This window comes from Canis aureus, chromosome 21 (assembly GCF_053574225.1).
Source record: "Canis aureus isolate CA01 chromosome 21, VMU_Caureus_v.1.0, whole genome shotgun sequence".
NCBI classification, from domain to species: Eukaryota; Metazoa; Chordata; class Mammalia; order Carnivora; family Canidae; genus Canis; species Canis aureus.
In genome coordinates, this window is record NC_135631.1 from 20,608,275 (window position 1) to 20,629,320 (window position 21,046).

General features: G+C 43.3%; 1 long non-coding RNA gene across 2 annotated transcripts in view; it reads left to right on the forward strand.

Annotated features, from left to right (window-relative positions):
* Positions 1 to 21,046, forward strand: part of LOC144292719 (uncharacterized) — a 34,895-nt gene that overhangs the window by 6,403 nt on the left and 7,446 nt on the right. Inside the window, exons 2-4 of one of the 2 annotated variants that reach the window (XR_013360062.1) lie at positions 3,579 to 4,028; positions 5,067 to 5,191; positions 19,931 to 20,065. This is a non-coding gene — a long non-coding RNA (uncharacterized LOC144292719). The remainder of the gene's footprint in view (positions 1 to 3,578; positions 4,029 to 5,066; positions 5,192 to 19,930; positions 20,066 to 21,046) is intronic. The other variant, XR_013360061.1, reaches the window with a different exon arrangement.

Here is a 21,046-nt window from a genome sequence, read left to right on the forward strand (position 1 = left end):
AGTAACTAACTTCCTCTTGCTGTGTTAGAAATAAAATAGGGCTCTGCAGGTGAAGACACAAACCTACATCAACTTGTACAGAAGCATTATTTTCACGAGACCAAAATAGTCTTGGATAAGATGAGGACAAGACAAGGTAGTCAAGTGGCTGTATGGTTGTGGCTTGTGGCATCTTCCAGCAGAGCTGCTTCTTTTTTGCTCCAATAACCGAGCTGTCTAGAGACTAGAGGGAACCCAGACCCATGAGCTTAGTGTATATTGTGCTAGAAGGAGAACAGAGCTTATCTGTCCTGCAGGCTTGTTCTCAGAAGGCAGGTTCAGAAACCAGACACCTGGTTCAGGGTTCTTTCACTCCTCCATGCAGCCTGGTCTCCTATAGAAAACAGGGGACAGATTCTGGCCAGAGCAGGGGCAGTGGGCAAAGGAGACTGGCTGCTTTCTTGGCAAAGTCATCCAAGGTCAAGGACAAGAGGGTATCTTGTGAGTGTGGGGAGGGCAATGGCCTGAGAGTCCCAAGGTTTGCATTCTCACTGTTTTTCTCTGCTAGCTAGGCATTCTCTGATCCTTGAAGATACAAAAATTAAAAAAACACACCCACACAGTGAACACTTCTGAAGCATTTAGCATGCCAGGCACAGTTCTAAGAATTTTATACATATGAATCCATTTAATCTTTAGAACTGTTCAATGCGGTGGTACTATTAGTATTCCCATTTTACAGATGAGGAAACTGAGATGCAGAAATTAAGCTCCTCGCCCAAGTTTACTTAGAATACAAGAAATAGAGTTCAGCTCTCTGGCTCTAGTCTGTGCTTCCAACCTCTAGTGTTCTTGTTACAGAAGTCACAGCCTAGTGATAATAATGACAGTCTTGACTGAACACCTATCACGTGCTTAACCATGCCAGGCCCTTCACACTCTTTCTTGCATTTAAAAAAATATTTTATTTACTCATTTAAAAATATTTTATTTATTCTTTTCTTTTAAAATATCTTTCTTGCATTTAATTCTAACAATGGCCCCATGAAGGAGGGAGTAATATTCCATTTTACAAGATGAAAAAATTATGACTCCAAGGAGCACATAACAACTCAAGTGGCAAAGATGGAACTTGAATCCAGGTCTCCTTGACTCCGAAGTCTGAGCTGTGAAAGTACTGTGCTATTTTCTATTCTCTGATACAGCCTGTGAACACAGCTGAAGTTGATACATGACGTGGAGATCTGGGTCTGGGCAGCCATTGGCTGCTTGGTCATCCCAGCTGGGCTCTCAGTGGATTTCATTCTGCAGCTTGAGTTCTCCATCACTGGCTCTGGGGTGGTCGCTCAACACCTAGCAGGCACCTCAGCCATCCTGGGGTTGGTAGGTAGAGAATAGACAAGACCTGGGTCCTTCCTCAGCATCTCCCATTAACTCTGGGATGAATTCCTGGCTGCAGCAGCCTCAAGAGGACATGGAGCAGAGGCTACCCCTATACCATACCACGGTTTCAGAGACCCCACAAAGCCTCCCCAGAGGCTGATGTTGCCAGTGTGTTACCAAGCAACAGCCCAGCCCCCTCTCCCAGATGGGCTGCACTTTACCCCTTGTGTAAATGGGCGGCTCAGACTGAGAGCAGGTTCTGATGGACAGATTGGGGCTAAGATCCTAGGAGTCCCGCACACAGAACCAGGAGCCCCACCGTGTGGGTTCAAGATTGCATTCCACCGAGGTTTCAATAAATGTTTGGATGCACTAATGAATGGATAAATGATCTAACAAACTGATGGACAAATGAATGAATCAAAATGAACTAAGAAACAAAAGACTGAAGAAAAGAATGAATCTGTCAGCCAGTGAAGGAACGACTGAAGCCCAGATCCGCCTTTTTGCCTCAGCATGGGTCTAGGTCCTGGGGCCAGCATGTGGGTGAAGGGCCGGAGTTTGAGAGCAGGACAAAAGTGCAGCATCCAGAGCTATCCCATCTGGGATGCCAAAAGGGGGAGCCCAGCTGGCATCTCACGGGCATCTCCCCTCCGGAATCTTGCTGGCAAAAGTGCCACTCCCTTGCTCCCTTTGCCTCCGGGACCGTCTGAGAGGGCAGCCCGGAGCTCCCTCCCGGCGGGGCGGAGCGCTGCCCCAGCCCCAAGTAGAGGCAGGGCCCTAACCCACGCCCTTCCCCCTCTGGGAAGCCACACAGAACTCCAAGTTAATTAAAGCCTCCACTCTGAGAAGAAGGGAATGTTCCATTTGGTAAATTTAGAAACAGCTGGTTAGTTTTACCCATTACTTTTGTGCTAACATCAGTGGCGTTCATTCAACTCTGTCTTTTTATGAAGCTGTCCCTCCAATGCTACCTGATAGCTACTAATTGCTGCAACTACATTTCTGAATTGCAAATTTTCTGCACTGATAAAAACTTTGATTGCCTGTCAGCTACACATAAGGAAAAGATCAGCAGTGCTAAATGAGGGGTTCCACGCTTGGATAATAATGCCTAATGAATTATTCAGGAAAGAATGCTTGAATGAAGCAAACAATTTGAAGGGTTACTAGCAGCCGTAACAGTTCAACAGGCAAAAGAACAAAAGTATCATCCTGAACATTACACTAATGATTAAAAAATGCGTATTAATTCTAGATTTGGAGAAAAAAGAAATGCCAATCTGATTTTAAAGGTTAATCATTATTTTCTCAGTAATGCTCTGATCTCTGGTTGGGGGGGAGGTGATAAAGGGGGGAGAACCCTTTACCAATATTTTGGGATGTATAATATTATGACATAATAGAGTCATATAATTTCACACACATCATTTAAAAATTGTAAATTTCAAATTTCATTGGAAAAGATAACACAAAAAACTAACAGTGCGGCAGCGGAATGCTTGCCAGAGAGAACTTTGCTGAGCGCAGGCGGTACCAGCGCCGAGGACCCCCTCCCTGAAGCAAGGGGCCCTGCAGAAATAGCAAAATGAAATAAGATATATGTGATTAAACATATGCAAATACATATCATAATTAGTGACTCTTTCTGGCGGAATTTGAATGTGTTTTACATATTTTGCAAGTGCGCCAGTGATGCGACTGGAAAATTCTTTCCAAAGCTTCTGCCTGTTGGGTCTGAAACCCAAGAAAACAAACCAATAAATCAGGTTTAAGCTTCTGTCCAATACTGACACATTTGCTGCTTTCATAAAAAATATATTTCTACCACCCAAAGTGCTAATTTGTTTTGACAGATGCTGTGGAGTTGCCAAATATGAGGGGGGTGGGGGGGATCCTGGAAACTGTAATGCAAAATAGTATAATTAAAGATGTTAAAAAATAGGAATTTAACTGCTGTGATATTATGATGTATCTGAATATCTAACGGTAGCTCTTCAGGCAATCAAGATCACCTGGACAGTCTAGAAAGGCCGTGGTACAGCACTGGTGGACTTTTAGGAGTCGTTTTTAATTATGGAATATGCAGCCAACCACTTAACAGCTTCTATGAGATTTTTTTTTTCTTCAGCTCAAAGCCTGTGGTATTAGTCACCAATTAGTAATTTTATTATAAAGATGTTTAATGTCAAGATAACACTCTTCGTTTCTGGCAGTGACGCTGTGCGGTGGCTTGGAAGTCTGACTTCAGGAGAAGAGCTGACCATCTGCCAAGGCCTGCGCACTCACAGATGACTAATGTTTTCCCTGGAGGACTGTGGTTCCCTGTGTTTCTGTTGCTGTCTTTTCGATGTCACAAAGCAAGGTTGATAAACACATTCAAGTCACAATTAAAAAACATTTTCACTGACCAGTTGCCACTGATGATATTATCAGACAGCTTCAGTGGTTGTTGTAACAACGTGTTTAATGGTGTTGATGTACAGGAAAGATGAAGCTGCCCTTTGTCTGGTCCTTCCCTGGCTCTGTGATTCTTTAATGACATTTCCAGGTACCAGGAGTCTTGTAAGGAAATGCTATTCGGCATTAATTGGGCAGAACTCTGGGATTTTCAGGCTAAGCCCACAGGCTGGAAGATCTATCTAAATTGGAACTCACTGAACAAGGTACAAAGTATGGGGTTCAAGTCAAAGCCAATCAATGAGCTATTCAGCTTTTCCCACCTTCAACAAATCCAAGCTAGAATGAAAAGCAGAGTGTTCTACTTTTTTTCTAGTCATGACAACATCACATTACCCTGATGCAACTGCTGTAAGATTTTCAGGAAGGTCAAGGACACTTAGCTTAAAAGAAGAGTAATCTAACTGGGCTTCAGGCCTTTGTTCTGGATGATGAAGGAGGGGCTGGTAGATGGAGCAGCTCCTGGCATTCATTAATCTCCTTGCTGAATATTGTTCGGGTATTACACAGCTGAATCTCCACAACAACCTTCAAAGTAGATGGTACCATTTTCTATACTTACAGATGAGAAAATGGATGTTCAGAGAAGTTACCTGCCGAAGGCCTAACAATGGTGGCAGTAGGATTTGAACTCAAGTCCATCTGATGTCAAGGTCTAGAGCCTTAATCATTGAGCAATATACCTTATAGCGGGAAATATGTCCAGCTATAGCTCTGATAGCTGGAAAGGGACTTGGAGATCATGTAATCCCTCATTTGCAGTGGGTATCTGAGACTCAGATGTGGAGGCAGGAGCCCAAGTCACATTGTGAACTGGTGGCAGAGCTGGGCCTTATTCTCCCCTTCCACTATGCCATACCATCCTTCTTAAAGTGGATCCTAAAGTGGGTGGGTAAAAGGTATGTAACCTTCTTGGTCTTGCCCACGTGCAATCTCAGGATTTCCTGGATTTGTTCAGCCCTTCTCAGGAGTTTACACTTCCCTCCATGATCCCAGCATTCTTGGGATCTCTGAATCCTGGGACACAGCATGAGTCTTTATCATGCTTCCACACCTCCCAGCCTTAGTCCTCTTAGGAAAATATCCATTGCAGGTGAACCAAAGTCTCCTGTGAAGGGCAATAACCATGACTAGTGGGTGGGCACGCCTCAGTGATGACTCTGAGAGTGGAGACCCCGCGGTCTTCCTTTTGGAACAATGTGAGAGTAAATGTGCTAACCAGTCAGAGGATTGGTTTTGATAAGACCCTCTGGAGGAAGTTCGGTCTACTGTGCAGGGGTCAGCAGAGATCGAAAGTCGCAGAGTGTAAGCAGAAGGCTGGATTTCAGTCGGGGATCCTGGGCCTGTCTAAGTGACTGAGTGACTTGAGGTAAGTTGTCTAGCTTCTCTGAGCTCGAATTTTCCCAGCTGTAAAACAAAGTGTTGATTGGCTGACCACTCCCTGGTCTTCTACATCTTATTTGTTCGGGTAATTCAGGTCTGGAAGCCTGGGAAGAATGAGATCTTCCAGGACTTTGCCAGCAGAAGATTCCTGTTTTAGGTTTCCATTCATGATATTCAGGGGTGCTGGTGGGATTTCTAGTCTTCCTGCAACCCAGAAATTCCAGAGGGAAAAGCAAAATGTGACCTTTTCCAGAACCTAAGAACTGGCTTCATCATTTTTTTTGAACTTTCAAATCATTCTTGAGTTCTTTTTTTTTTTTTTTAAAGATTTTATTTATTTATTCATGAGAGACACAAAGAGAGAGAGGCAGAGTCACAGGCAGAGGGAGAAGCAGGCTCCATGCAGGAGCCCAATGTGGGACTCGATCCCGGGACCCCAGGATCATGCCCTGGACCAAAGGCAGGCACCAAACTGCTGAGCCACCAGGGATCCCCTTGAGTTATTTCTTGTATAACTCAGGGATCCCCTTGAGTTATTTCTTGTATCCATTGGGATGACTTATTCTAGGACTGTTGCTTGCGAGCTCTGAGCTATAAAACGGGAATCTCAGAAGCAATCTTGAATGGTGTTCAGAACTTCCTGAGGAAAACTAAGCCAAACCGAACCACAAATCTTTTTAAAATTCAATTAAAAATATGCTTTATTATAGGCAGATTTTGTTGTTGACATACCATTGGTGGTGGTTGTGGAGGTATGTGGAGGCATGGGGTGGGGTAAGGAGACAGAAGCAAAAAGATGCCAAAAGAGTCAAAAAACAAGAGACTGAAGGAAAGTAAGCCCAAGGCACACAGGGGTCCTTACTTTCTCCTAATTTCTGTCCTCTTTATATATATATACAATTGTGCCAAATTGCCATCAATAGTAGCTATTTACTGAGTCCCCATTACATGCCTGGCATATGCTAAACACTTTACCTGTACTAACTAATTTAATCCTCACAACAACCCATTGAGTTAGAAATGCTATTAACCTTCCTTCTATAACTGATGAAACCAAGGGACAGAAATGCTGATAGACATGCTCACATTCACTCAGTAAGTGGTGGAGGCAGGAATTACACCAGGCAGCCTGGTTCTAGAACCTGCTTTGTAACCATTAGGCTCCTCTGCCTTCAGTTCAGTGATACCCACATGGCCTGATTATTTTTTTCTGTTTTTTTTCTGGTATAGAATCCGTTTCCTTCCACACACACATGGAAATCCCTCAACTATATCAAAGCCTGACACAACCAGGCTCGGAGAAGAAGAGGGCATCTCCTTTTTAATGACATAACAGAATTTGTGTCATAAAAAGCTGGGTCTTCAGCAGGTCAGTTTGTACTTGGATGGACTGGACCTTCCAGGGCAATTAAGTTGCTGGATTTCTGGACTTCCTTTGCTCTGTGGAACAATATGCTTCCTTTCTCTCCAGGAGCAAAGAGCTCCTTGAAAGAATGATTTTTCAAAAGCTCATTAATCCAGGAGCACAGTTCAGCTATGGGGTATTTCCACTGCCTTAACCTTCCAGTACCATCTTGCTCTCTTCAGCTCCAGACGAGCACCCTGGGAAGCCACGAGGCTTTGGTGGGGTAGGCAGCTGTCTGTTAAAATGCTAAATTGATTGCCACCCATCCCGTCCACTTCTGTGTGTAGAGAAGGATTTGAACCTAAGCTGGGTGAGTGAATTAACCCCATGGCCTCTTGGCCTCTCAGCCCTCCAGGCAAACCATGAATCAAATGGAATCTCTCTCATGCTAAGAAGCTGCAGAGCTGTCATTCCATTATGCTTCGCTCAGGGTAAGAGGTCCCTGGAGACAGTGTAATGAGCCACAACTCCTGGGATAGAGGGAGCCACGTTCCCGGGTGTCCTCCGCAGCATGGCCACCATGGAAGCAACACATGCACTGGCACGTTTCTGGGCAAATGACACAAGTTCTTATTTGTTTGTGTAATGAAGGATTATGTCTAAGCTCAAAGGTGAATAGCAGGAGATTGTCAACACCCAGGTGGCCACTTTCCTAAGAAGCAGAGTGAGCCCTTCTGAAGTCAAGGGCGTAGGGAGAATTTTCTGAGTGGAAATGTTGCCTCCATGCTGCTCTGCCGCAGAAAGTAAACCCTGGAGAGTTCGGGAACAGATAAGGCCATTACTAAAGAACCGTGGAGAAATTGTTTGACCCCCTCTGACCCTAACCCCACGGTAGAAGGGGAAAGAGGAAAAGACAAAAACGTCCTTTTTGTCAAGGAAAGAACTTGTGGGTGAAATATTAAGCTCTAAGCTTCACCGCTGGTCTAGAGAGAACCTCCATCTCTCTTACCCTTCAAGGTGCCAGCTCCTCAACAGAGAACACTAGTTAGACACTAACCCGTTTCCTTCTCCAGAGGAGGGTAGAGCCCAGACTAGGGGTCTCCTGGGATTTTTCTCCTCCTCCCATTCTGTCACCCTGTCTCAATGACTAAATTAATTTATCCAACAAATGTTGAGTGCCGACTTTGTGTCGGCTCTCTGGTAGACATTAAGGATAAAATGGTTAAAACACCCAACAGACAAAAGTCTAGAAAGTGGTAGAGCTGTAAGCTCTCAGGAAACCTATGTATCCTGTGAAACCTCAGTTTATATAATGAGGATACTAATATTTATCGCAATCAAAGTGAAAGAACTTGTTTCTAGGACTATCCCTTAGTTGTTAAGTGTTTCTGAAAATATCCAACATCGAAACTTGAATCACTTTTAAGACGCCAGTTAATTCCTATAGAATGGAAGGGCCCAGAAATCAGAATGGCAGCAGCTCTGAGGGAAGAGATTTAGGATGCAAAGTTTGCAAACTCAGATTCCCAAGACGCCGTTCTCGAGTCATACAAATTTCCACCAGTATCTGCTGGTGCTGGCAACATTTATTTTCAAGATGAAATGCCTAGGCCTCAAATTAAATGCCGTTATTATGAATTGCAAACATACCACCCTTTTCAAGCAATTTATACTGCAGAGGTATGGCTGGTTATTGATTACTTAGGCTGAACCAAGACTAACTCATTAAACTAAGCCCTTGCAAAAGAGGCGATCAGAGACCTTCATGCACCAAAAAGTCCATTTTTATTTATTTTATTTTTTAAAAATATTTTATTTATTTATTCATGAGAGACAGAGAGAGAGAGAGAGAGAGAGAGAGGCAGAGACACAGGCAGAGGGAGAAGCAGCCTCCATGCAGGGAGCCCGACGTGGGACTCGATCCCGGGACTCCAGGATCACGCCCTGGGCCAAAGGCAGGCGCTAAACCACTGAGTCACCCAGGGATCCCCAAAAGTCCATTTTTAAACCTACCTTTTCCTGAAATCTCCACAGACGCGATTTGTCACCCTAATGTTGATAATCACAAAAAAATGATAGTTTTAGGTCGAACCATGTGAAATTTCTGTTTTGTAGTAGTTCTAAAATGACTGAATATCAGGTGGTTTAACCTAATGGTGGTCATTTATACACGTGCAACACTTTACAGTTTGTGAAATACATTTACAGCCATTATCTCATAAACATGTAGTAGGCGTACGAGGTAGGGGTTACTGATTCTATTTCACAGGTGAAACAATTGAGGCTTACGAAACTCACCATGAATTTACATTTGTTCTTTAGAGGGGATCATTTATAAAGCCAGGGCAGAAAGGATTGTAGCAGCAGCTTACAAGCTATGGGGTTGTGCCTTGATGAGGGGGTCTGCCGTTGTGGCATTGGGGACATTATCCTGTTTCACTGATGTCTCTTGAGTATCACAGACAATAGGTAATAAGTAATCTGCCCACCAATAGGGCAGGAACTTGCACTCAGGTGTTTGAATGCTGATCTAGCATAATCTCTGCCACATGGTGCCTCCTCTCTCCATTTTCTGACTTCTGGCCATTGTCACCCAGTCACTGACTCATCTAAATCACCAGAGCACTTTGCCCGGGTAAATGCTTTCCTACCAGATGGCTGCTCCATGGCCGAGGTGTCAACACATTCAAAATCGTGTGACGCATCCTAGTGGTATTCAACTGAGCCTACAAAACAGAAATGACAATAGTAACAAAACAGTATTTCTCTGTTCCTCTCCCACCTACAAAATTAGGGACTTCTAGCCCCTCTCGAACGCTTCCAAGCCAGTCCAGAGTCCGGAGTAAGGGCTCCACTCTTATTCCCATACGCTGTCAGGTGTCCTCTGTTGTCTCTCTCCTCCTCCAGAGTTCAGCATTGGCACAGACCTCCCAGAGGTGGCTGACGGGCTCCATTAGGATCATTCCCTTATTGAGCTTATTCTTTGCTGGCGTGATGCTGGGAGAGGGTGGAAATAGAAATATGAGTGGCACAACTTTCCCCATTATTCTTAGCCAAGCTTGCTTCTCTCTTTCCATATATAACCCAGATATCCTTGGAGATACAGAGATTGGGTCCCAGCCATCTGTATGGCCTCCAAGGGTCTAAAGTCCTGGCTACATTGTCTGCTAATTCCAAGAGCTTCTGTTCAGGGGTCCAGCTCCTGAATGCCCACGTGCTATTCCTACTTTGCCCATGTAGCCCACTGCCCTCCCCACTCCCACTGCCATGCAGACCTCAACCTTAGTCCCTTCATCAATTTAGATTAAGTTCTGAGTCAAATACAGTGGTGATGGGGTGAGGGGGAATGACTGTGGAACACACAGCCTTACTGTATTCTCTCTTCCCTCCTCCTACCTCTACTCCTCACCTTCTCCTTGGACTGACTTTTAGAGAATCCAATTCTCCTCCTCTATCACACTGCTACCCTCATCCCCAAAGTCTTGGAGCCAGCCAACACACCCTCCCTGGGACCTCACCTCCTACCCCAAGAGGGTTCATCAAGTCATTCCTTCTAACAAATTCTGTGGTTTCCCTTTGAAGAATTCTGGAGGACAGAATTTCCCATCTGAAGCTCACCTCTTATGAGGTGTGTGGTTGCTCCTACATGTAGCCCCCAGGAGGCCACCTTTTGGGGCTACAGAATGCCTGGTCATGTCTGGGTCTATAGCTGCTACACACACAGCCTAGCCTAACCCCTGGGACTTCACTCTGGAAACACGTGGATCTGTGAGGATATTTTGGAAAGGTTAGGAAGCTTTTTAAAAAGTTTTGTTTTGTTTTGTGAGAGAGAGCATGCACACACGAGCAAGGGGTAGGGGCAGAGGGAGAGTGAGAGAGAGCATCTCTAAGCAGGCTCTATAACCCACAGTAGAGCCTGAAGTGAGGCTGGAACTTATGACCCTGAGATCATGACCTGAGCTGCAATCAAGAGTTGGATACTTAACTGACTGAGCCACCCAGATGCCCCCCCGCAAAGTTTTAAATAAAAAAAAAAAAGCTTCAACAACTATGCATAGTTATTTACTTTACAAAAAAACAGATTCTTAAAGCGTCTTGTCAGGGTCTCAAGGACTGTCCCCTTTCCCTTGCACCCCACAGTTTTTTGAAAGTGGAGTTAGGGACTTCATAAGAAATTGAATGAACAAGAGGACTCAGACAAGGAAACATGAGAGCTAAGTTCTAGTCCTTTCTATGGTGGCCAGGGTGGCTTGTGTGAAGTCAGTTTCCCAGCCTCTGAGGATATCGACAAGGTCATGTTTACCTTAGATCACATCGTAGATCACATCGTCCCTGCCTCCTCAGGCAAGACCTCACCTGTGTCCCCAGCTCCCACTACCAAATATTCCTGAAAATACCTGAACAGTGTCCTACATGTGTACAACATAAGTTAGTGGTCGTTAGGGTTTCTGGGCACACCGCACTCGCTTCCGATGACTGTCATACTGTAGCACGGTGTTTTATGAGGTCTACCTCCATCCTACCATTTGACAGGCCCCGCCACAGAAAAGCCAGAAGTCTCATGTCAAGGATTCCAAGTGGTCAGTCTTGAAGGGTTGCCTTTCCCTGTAGGCCATACTCTGTGAGCAGTTTTCAAAACCAGGACTGCTACTGTGTGGAGAGTCTTGCAGACTTTTGTAGACAGCTCAAAAGGTGGGATGCCAAAATAGAGGTCTCACCCCTCTAGGCACTGAGGAGTGGCTCCTAGGCCAGCTTGGGATGTGTGGCTCCTCAGCTTGTCATGGAAATAATCATGGAAGACTCTGCCAGGCTTGGTCTGCACCCAGGGGCGGGAACATGGAGTGAGAGCCCAGCTATAGCAAACAGATGTGGAAAATGGTGCGGAACGTGGCACATCACTGCCCTGTCTGGATCTCAGTTTCCTCACACACACAATGGTTGGGCTAAATCGACAGGTTTTCAAATATGAGGACTTCTTTACTTTTAAGTCAGGTTTACTAAGGTCTAATTTACATATGGTAAAGTGCACACTTTTTAGTATAACGTTTGATAAGTTTTGACAAATGTATGTAGTCATTTAACCACACATGAGATATAGAACACCTCCATCACCCCAAAAGGTTTGCTCATGCCTCTCTGCAGTGAGTCCCAGCCCACCAGCCCTGACTTGGCATCTCCTGGATCTGCTTCCTGACTCTTAAAGTCTTGCCTTTCCCAGAATGGCACATAAATAGAATCCTATCTTGTTACTGAGGTGTGAGAGGTCAATGAATTCAAGTCCTTTATCAAATATGCATTTTGTGAGGACTTCTTCTTTTAAAAATAACAAAACATTTCCAGGAGATTCATATGATCATAATGTATAGTACTAATGAATCCTTTGACTGAGAAAATACATAATAATAATAAGAAACTGCTCTTTTTTTCCCAATCAATGCTTTAAGTGAATTTGTAGCACATTAATCATAACAAAATCTAATATATGTTTAAAAGATTTATACATGGTATTCATTGGGTAGAACGTTTTTGTGAGTGGGATGCTAATACAATGCAATGGTCCTTTTTTTTCCCCAGAAAAATAGTCAAATGTGCATACATATAACAATATTTGCAGTTAATTTCAGAAGGTTCATAGAGGCCGAACATCCACCATGAACTGCCTAGGGATAGAGTCATGCCCTTGGATTAAGCCTCATAGGTTGATTCAGCCCACAGACAGGTATAGCGTAAACATGGGTTTGAGCATCTCTTGCAACGGCTTCAAGGTTCCCCAGAAGTTCATAGTCCACTGTCGGGAGCCTCAGCCTTGGTGACCTCTCAGGGCCTTTCTAGATCAACAAAATCTGCAATCCAAATGACATGTTTGCCCAGTAATGAGAAAAAAAAATCCTTAGGAAAACTGACTATGTTTGCTCCAATATTAGAAAGAAGAGGGGGGAATATCCCTGCCTGGGATTGGTGGATCTCAGCTTCTCTCTTCAACCCTGTCCGTTCATGTGCCAGGAGCTGAGGTTCCCTCTCTAGGCGAGGTGATGAGATTTGGTTCTGAATCAGCGTGTCCATGCCTGCCTTCTTTCTGTGGGCCTCGCTGCAGACTTCTCTGGTGCCTCCCATGAACACACTTAATTGGCCATGTGTCAGCTCGATTGCTGAGCTGATCTAAGTCATGATGAATCTTTCCTGCTCCTTGCCCCCAGCCTCAGCGTGCCACATAATTCTGTATCATCAGCACTCACCATGAATTTACATTTGTTCTTTTTTTTCTGGGTCATTTATAAAGCTAGAGGCAGAAAGAGCCCAAGATATTGATTTGGAGGCACTGTGTTTCAGCCCTTCCACTTTGCTGTTGAATATTCATAACAACAGACACACATTTGAGGGATTTGTGGATGAGAATGGAGGGGTCACAGTCAAGGGATATTTTGGAGAGGGATTGGGCGATTGGATGAGGAAGACATGGGGAGGTAGCACCGGGGCTCTGCTGGTTGTTGGCTAAACAACAGTTGCAGGATAATTCTAACGACCAGGAAGGTGAGGATAAGGGGGAGAGAGAAAGGGATAGGTCATGAGTTCAGGTTTGAAAATACTGATTTTTGAGAAGTCGGCGGAGATATCCAGGAGGAGTTTGGATTAACAGGTCTGCAGCTCAGAGCAGGATCTAGGCTGGAGATAGAAATTTGGGGTCATCAGGAGGTAGCAGTGAGAGTGGAAGACCAGGCCCAGAATTTTATGGATAGTGCTAGGGATATAGACGATGTGTTGCCTTCATTCTTTCTGGAAGGCTATAGAAGTGACTGAGGAGTGTAACTGCCATGTTCCTCATGAGCAAGCAGCCCATTCCACTCTTTGATGTTTATGTCAGGGGGTACATACTTCTACATTTCTTTTTATTCCTTTCAGAGAAAAGCTATTATGTAAAATATATTATCAGGCAATGCAGATTAATAAAATGTTTTCAGAGAACTGCAAGACAGGGCTCGTGTGCACCCCTTACAGAAAAACTGTCCAAACACCTTCACCACATGTATGTGTCCTTCCTCAGTGACCTTCTACCCCACCATCACCTGTGGCCTTGCTCCACTGCTGCCCTTCTACCACAAAATGCTCCATCGCTCCTTTATTATCTTAAACAATTCAGCTCTGGCTCCTGACTTGCATAGTCCTCTCAGTAAAACAAACCCCCTAAAGTTAACCAGGCCCACTTTCTGTTTGTTTGTTTTTTAACTTAAATTCAATTAATTAACATATAGTGTAATCATTAGTTTCAGAGGTAGAGTTCAGTGATTCATCAGTTGCATACAACACCCAGTGCTCATTGCATCACATGCCTCCTTAATGCCCATCACCCAGTTACCTCACCCCCCCATTTCCCCTCCAGCAACCTTCAGTGTGTTTCCTACGATTAAGAGTCTCTTATGGTTTGTCTGCCTCTCTGATCTCATCCTGCTTTATTTTTGCCTCCCTCCCCCTATGCTCCTTTGTTTTGTTTCTGAAATTCCACATATGAGTGAAATAGCATGATAATTGTCTTTCCCTGATTGACTTACTTCGCTTAGCATAATACCCCCTAGTTCCATCCATGTCATTGCAAATGGCAAGATTTCATTTTCTGATGGCTCAGTAATATTCCATTGTATGTATATACCATGTCTTCTTTATCCATTCATCTGTCGAAGGACATCTGGGCTCCTTCCATAGTTCAGCTATTGTGGTCATTGCTGCTATAAATACTGAGTGCAGGTGCCCCTTTGGGTCACTACATTTAATAACCAGACCCACCTTCTTATAAGGAAGTATAACACCAATAGTATTTTTTTAATTCAATTAGCCAACACACAGTACCTATTAGTTTCAGATATAGAGTTCAGTAATTCATCATTTGCATGTAACAGTGCTCATCACATCACATGCCCTCACCCAGTAACACCAATAGTATTGATGTAACATGCTTCTTGTGAGGGAGGAAGGTTGGCTCCCCCCGCCATACCCTAACCAATATAAAATATAGCATGGGATTTATAAGCAGTTGACATTTGGGGCCAGATAATTCTTTGTCATGGGGGCTGTCCTATGCATAGTAGGACATTTATCAGCATTCATGGCATCTACCCATTGGATACCAGTAGCACACACTTCCCACCCCCAGGTGATTTTTCAACATGCTGGGATAAAATCCTAACTCCAACACACACTAATTTTGTGACTTTAGGCAAATCATTCAATCTGTATTTGCCTTGGTTTTCTCATCTATAAAGTAGGAACAATAATGGTATCTACTTCATAGGGGTTCTAGGGAAAGGTAAACGATATAATACTTGCGAAAGACTCAGAATAGGGCCTGCCATATAATAAGTACTAGATAAGTCTTAACTTTTATTATTCCAAAGGGCATACCAACTTATTCCTTCTGATTCTACATAGGACTGTCCTTTCCTTTTTTTGCCCCACATACATATTTGCATCTAATACTGTGTGAATTTATGTAATTATTATGTAAGGAATTGGGCAATCAAAGAGAAGCAGAAAATACTCAGTAAGATTTATCAATCAGTTGCAAAATTGTTAACATTTGGCATATTTATATCTAATATTTTTGCTGTTTTGCATGTTTAAGGCAATATTTCCTCTATGTTTTCTTATATAGAGTTTTTGTCACTTAAGTAATATAAACACTTTCCTTTGCTAATAAAAGCTGTTAAAAAAGGTGGAGTAGGGATTCCCTGGGTGGCTCAGCAGTTCAGTGCCTGCCTTTGGCCCAGGGCATGATCCTGGAGTCCCAGGATGGAGTCCTGTGTCGCGCTCCCGGCATGGAGCCTGCCTCTCTCTCTGCCTGTGTTTCTGCCTTTCTCTCTCTCTCTCTATGTCTATCATGAATAAATAAATAAAATCTTTTTTTTAAAAACGGGTGGAGTAAATGGTGCCAATGTAAAAAGTGTGTCAAGATATATATAGTGTTGGGGATCCCTGGGTGGCTCAGCGGTTTAGCACCTGCCTTTGGCCCAGGGCCTGATCCTGGAGTCCCAGGATCGAGTCCCACGTCGGGCTCCCGGCATGGAGCCTGCTTCTCCCTCCTCCTGTGTCTCTGCCTCTCTCTCTCTCTCTCTCTACGTCTATCATGAATAAATAAATAAATAAATCTTTAAAAAAAAGATTAAAAAAAGATATATATAGTGTTAAGTTGAAGCAAACTACTGAACAGTATATAGTGTGATCACATATGTAAGGGGACAGTGGAGGATGTCTGTAAGTGGGAAAGTAGTAGTCAAGTCAGAGTTACCTTGTGGCTAACTATGCAGAGCCTTGGGTCTTTGGATTTATTTGGGAGAGAAATGAGGAGCCATTGGAGGGTTTTGAACAGAAAAGTGACATGATATGGCATGAGATGACATGTGTTCCTTCTCGATAATGTTAAAAAAGACTATAGGGAAACATGAAAGAAAGAAGGCCAAGTTGGCAGAGGTTGGAATAATCCAAGTGAAAGTTAATGGTGGCTTGGACCAAGATGGCAGTGGTAGAGATGTCAAGAGACATATTTTAAAAGTGCATCTAATAGACCGGATGTAAGACGTGAGAGAATGATAGAAGTCAAAGATGACTTCAAGAATTTTGAGAGGATCCCTGGGTGGCTCAGCAGTTTAGTGCCTGCCTTCGGCCCAGGGCATGATCCTAGAGTCCTGGGATCGAGTCCCACATCAGGCTCCCTGCATGAAGCCTGCTTCTCCCTCTGCCTCTCTCTCTCTCTCTCTCTCTCTGTCTCTCATGAATAAATAAATAAAATATTAAAAAAATAATTTTGAACTGGCAGCTGAATGTATGGGATTGCCATTTGCTGAGTTAGAGAGGACTATGGGAAGTACACTTTTGGGGAGAAAGTGATGCGGGAGTTGTTTTGGAAGTAAGTTTAAGAAATCTTTCACCCATCCAGGTAGATGTTGATTGAGCAGCTGGATATATAAATCTGGAGCTCTGGGTAGTGGTACAGCCTGACAACATAAATTTGAAATTCATCAGCATGTATATAGTATTTAAAAACACATGATTGGATGAAATCACCAAGCTAAGTGAATTTAGATAAAGAGGCCCAAGAACTAAGACCTGGAGCACTCCAATGATACAAGGGCAGGCACATACAAATAAAACATCAAAGGGCTGGGAAGGAGCAGGTAGTGAGGTAGGAAGAGACCCAGGGGAACATGGTGTCCTAAAGACCAGGTGAGCATGGTGTTTTAAGGAGAAAAGAGGGATCGGCTCTGCCAAAAAGGAGTCATTAACAACTTAAGTTAGCAACATGGCAGTCTTGGTGACCCATCACGGGAGCTGTTAAGAAGGAATGGTGAAGGATGCTTGGGTGGCTCAGTGGTTGAGCATCTACTTTCGGCTCAGGTGTGATCCTGGTCCGGGGATGGAGTCCTGCATCAGGCTCCCTGCGAGGAGCCTACTTTTCCCTCTGTCTATGTCTCTGCCTCTCTCTGTGTCTCTCATAAATAAATAAATAAAATCTTAAAAAAAAAAAAAGAAGGAATGGTGGGACAAATTCTGGCTGAAGAAGGATCAGGAGAATATGAGATAAAAGTTTAGACAAAGACAAAAAAATTGGTTAAGGTTTTCTGCAATGGAATTTATGAGGAAATATCACTGAAACTTGGCTTGCCCAATCTTAAAAGGGGTGATAATATGACAGCTACACATAGCATTCCTCAAGAGGAAGTTTAGAGGTTCTAGAAACAAATGGTAACGAATAAGCACCAGAATGAACGGGAGTCAGAAGCCCACGATTCAAATCCCAGATGTGCCCTAATTCATTGTATGACTTTTATCAAGATTTGATATCTCTGGACCTCAGGTATCACACATGCAGAATGGGAGTGTTGACCTAACATACTTCTGAAATCAATACGTAATCTTTTTTTTTTAATGAATTAGATTTTATTTATTTATTTATTTATTTATTTATTTATTTATTTGAGAGAGAGAGAGAGAGGCAGGAGACACAGGCAGAGGGAGAAGCAGGCTCCACGCAGGGAGCCTAATGCGGAACTTGATCCCAGGACTCCAGGATCACGCCCTGGGCCAAAGGCAGGTGCTAAACCGCTGAGCCACCCAGGGGTCCCCTTAATACGTAATCTAATATACTCTGATATTCTCTAAGTATTTCAAGATCTCTTCCACCAATTAGTGTGAGTGGCCTTTTTCTCCTCTGGCTGTTCACAGCTCTCTCCACAGGACCTTATCTCTGTTACTGACTCACCCACATCTGTAGACGACTTTGTCTTCTTCGTCACTGAGAAGGGAAGTGATGTCAGCAGGACGGTCTCCAAGTATCTTTCCTTCAATTCACACGTCCTCCCTGCCTCAGAAGAAAAAGAGTTCCTCTTCCTTTCCACCCCATGTCATTACTTTATCACCTCTCATCCCCACGATAAAGTTAGAATTAAAACCCTTGGGTTCATAGGAGTGAGGGAATGGATGGTCTTTCAGTGTTCTGCTGGGGGACATGCTCATCCCCATTCTGCAGATGGCAAAACTGAGCCCCCTAGAGAATAAAATAACTGCTCAAATTTACAGCAGTGGGAAAGGAGGGTGTGAGGCCATGAAATGGGTTTCCCTGACTCCAGTCTCCCTTGGATGGAATGCACCCACAAAGGAAGGGCTCATTCTTCATCTTCTCTGCTGTTTTGCCCAACAGCAGTATCATCTGTGTGGTGCTCTGATTGTTTATGTTGACCTGGCTGGAGACACTTCTTGGCCAGATGCCCATTTGGCAGTCTGCTTACCTGCTTACTACTATAATTTCATAAAACTCTTGGCTGATATAGGGCTCTTCTCAATCACTGAGTTGTACTTTTGCCATCCTAATGCCTGCTATGCAAAAGAATCCACCAGAGTGGAACCTTTTCTATAAAGTTTGAAAACATATGCTTTCATAGTTTGAAACAATATGTTCAAGGCACGTCTGTAATAAAACTATAAAGAATGTGTGTGGAAGTTAGCCATTGCCCCCCAAAAAGTGTTGTAGAAGCAATCACCTAAAATTCAGTACCTTGAAGCCATAGTCATTTACTCTCACGGAACTGGGATTTGGCCCATCTAGGCTGGGCCCTGCTGGGATAACTCAGCTCTGCTCCACATGCCTTTCATCCTTCTCCTTGACTGGCATACCAGTCCAGGCAGGTTCTTTTTATGGTAATGGAAAAGATGCAAAAAAGCAAGTGGGAAGACAGAAGGACTACTGGGGCCTGGGCTCAGAACCAACATATGATTTCTGCTTTTTTTTTCTATCGGTCCAAGAAAGTTATGTGGCCAGATGAAGAAAAAGAATAGGGAAATGTGCCCTACCCATAGTGAGAGGGCTCTGCAAGATGACATAGGAAAAAGGTGTGGATACAGCGAGGGGTGAAGAATCAGGACGGGCAATATAATCTACCACAATAACAAAACACAAAAGTCAAGATAGTGTTTGCCTCTGGGATGGGGGTGGGGGCAGGAAGGAAGGTTTATAAGCAGGAGGATGTGATGCACAAGGGGCTGCCATGAATTTGTTGACGTTGTGGTTCTCAAGCTGGGTTGCGAGTTCATGGCTGTTTATTACCTTGCTCTTTATAGAATGCGTATTCTGTGTAGGAAATATTATCTAGTATTTTTTTAAGTTATTGGAGTCAGATGAATGAATAATAAAAGTAAAAGTGACAGCATTGGGAATCTAGGTTCTATACTCTTTCAGCCTCACTTTTTATACTTGTGATTCTCTTGGGGCACCTGGTCGGCTCAGTCATAGAGCATGTGACTTTTGATCTCTGAGTCATGTGTTCAAGCCCCATGTTGGGTGTAAAGATCACTTAAAAATCTTTTCTTAAAAAAGTTTGTTGCTTCTCTTTACTGAATTCTGACTTTCTAATTCTGTTTACTCTCACTTGTCAATATAAATAATGGTTTGGTTATCTGACATCTGGACATTAATATCATCTACATGCATATTTATAATCTTAGTATGCTGCTCACACTTAAAAAAAATGCAGCCCTTACATTCTAACGGAGTTCATTTTCCTTAGTTCCTTGACGTAAACTCATCTAAAACCACAAATTGTTGTCCTGGCAGTTATTAGTCTGGATTGATTAAGTTTGATCTCTGGGTTAATTTCACATGTAATCATATTATAGTTAGTCACACCTAGTGGCTCTATTAATTCAGATGTATTTGCACTTCCTTACCTATTAATTACAACCACCTCTGAAGACTGATTGGGTCTCAGCTACCGAAGAAAAGCAATCCCCATATATCAGGGAACAAATTACTGCCTCCCACACTAGGAGAACTTGGTTGACTTGGACGCTCTGTAGGAATATTATTGATGACATCTTTATTCTCTTCCTTCCTTGCAGCTGAAAGGTGCACCCGCTAAGTGAACCAGAAATACCAAGGCCAGGTCTAAATAGACTACCAGAACTCGCTTGGACCAGGATCTGGAAAAGAAGCAGCAGAAGAGGCACCTATATGAGATCAATACAAGTTTTATCGTAAGAATTTAAAAATATGCATTTGGGTGACATACACTTCACAGAAATTATTCAGCTTTTTCTCTGGATTTAACAAATGTTCACTGACTGAGTGAATTTGGTCACGGGCTGGATAGAAAGTCTGAGGCTGGACGTGCACTTAATCAACAAACACAGTACCCATACTCAAAGCTTGAACCACCTGCTATCCAAGTCTTTAACTTGGAGGGAAGCAGTATTTAGGGAGGATTATTTGAAGGACATCTCTTTCTCTCCAAAACCTATCCTTAATTTCTTCATTCAAGGACCTTTAAAACCATATCTTCACGGCCCTTCAAAGCATTGTTTTCACTGAGGTGCAATTTTCTGTGTTTTTGTCTGCTTATCTTGTGAAATGAAAACCACATTGAGATTTACTGTAAGAATTTTGTAGAGGACATTACACTCTACATTGCTTAGTAGATGAAGCCCTGCACAAGAAAATTCTGTTTGTTCTAGGTTCTAAGAAAAGCTCAGCATCTCCTCAAAGAAAATCGGAATCATATAACAGATTCTGTTTTCCTTTTCACACTGGCCACTAGGAAGCCCAGAGTTAGTTTTGAAGCTCATCTTTAGCAACTGTTTAGAATGTTAATATTTGTACACCTGCATTCTAACTCTCTTCTCCATCTTGATCATTTATTTTAATTTATATTTTTATCAGATTTTAGTCTTAGTTAATGGTTTTTAAGGTTTTTTTTTATTTTATTAAAGATTTTATTTATTTATTCATGAGAGACAGAGAGAGAGAGAGAGAGAGAGAGAGAGAGAGAGAGAGGCAGAGACACAGGCAGAGGGAGAAGCAGGCTCCATTCAGGGAGCCCGACGTGAGACTCGATCCCAGGTCTCCAGGATCACACGCTGGGCTGAAGGCGGCGCTAAACCGCTGAGCCACCCTGGCTGCCCAGTTTTTAGTTTTAGTTTTGGTTTTTGCTACTGTCCAATTTTGCCACATGTCTGACA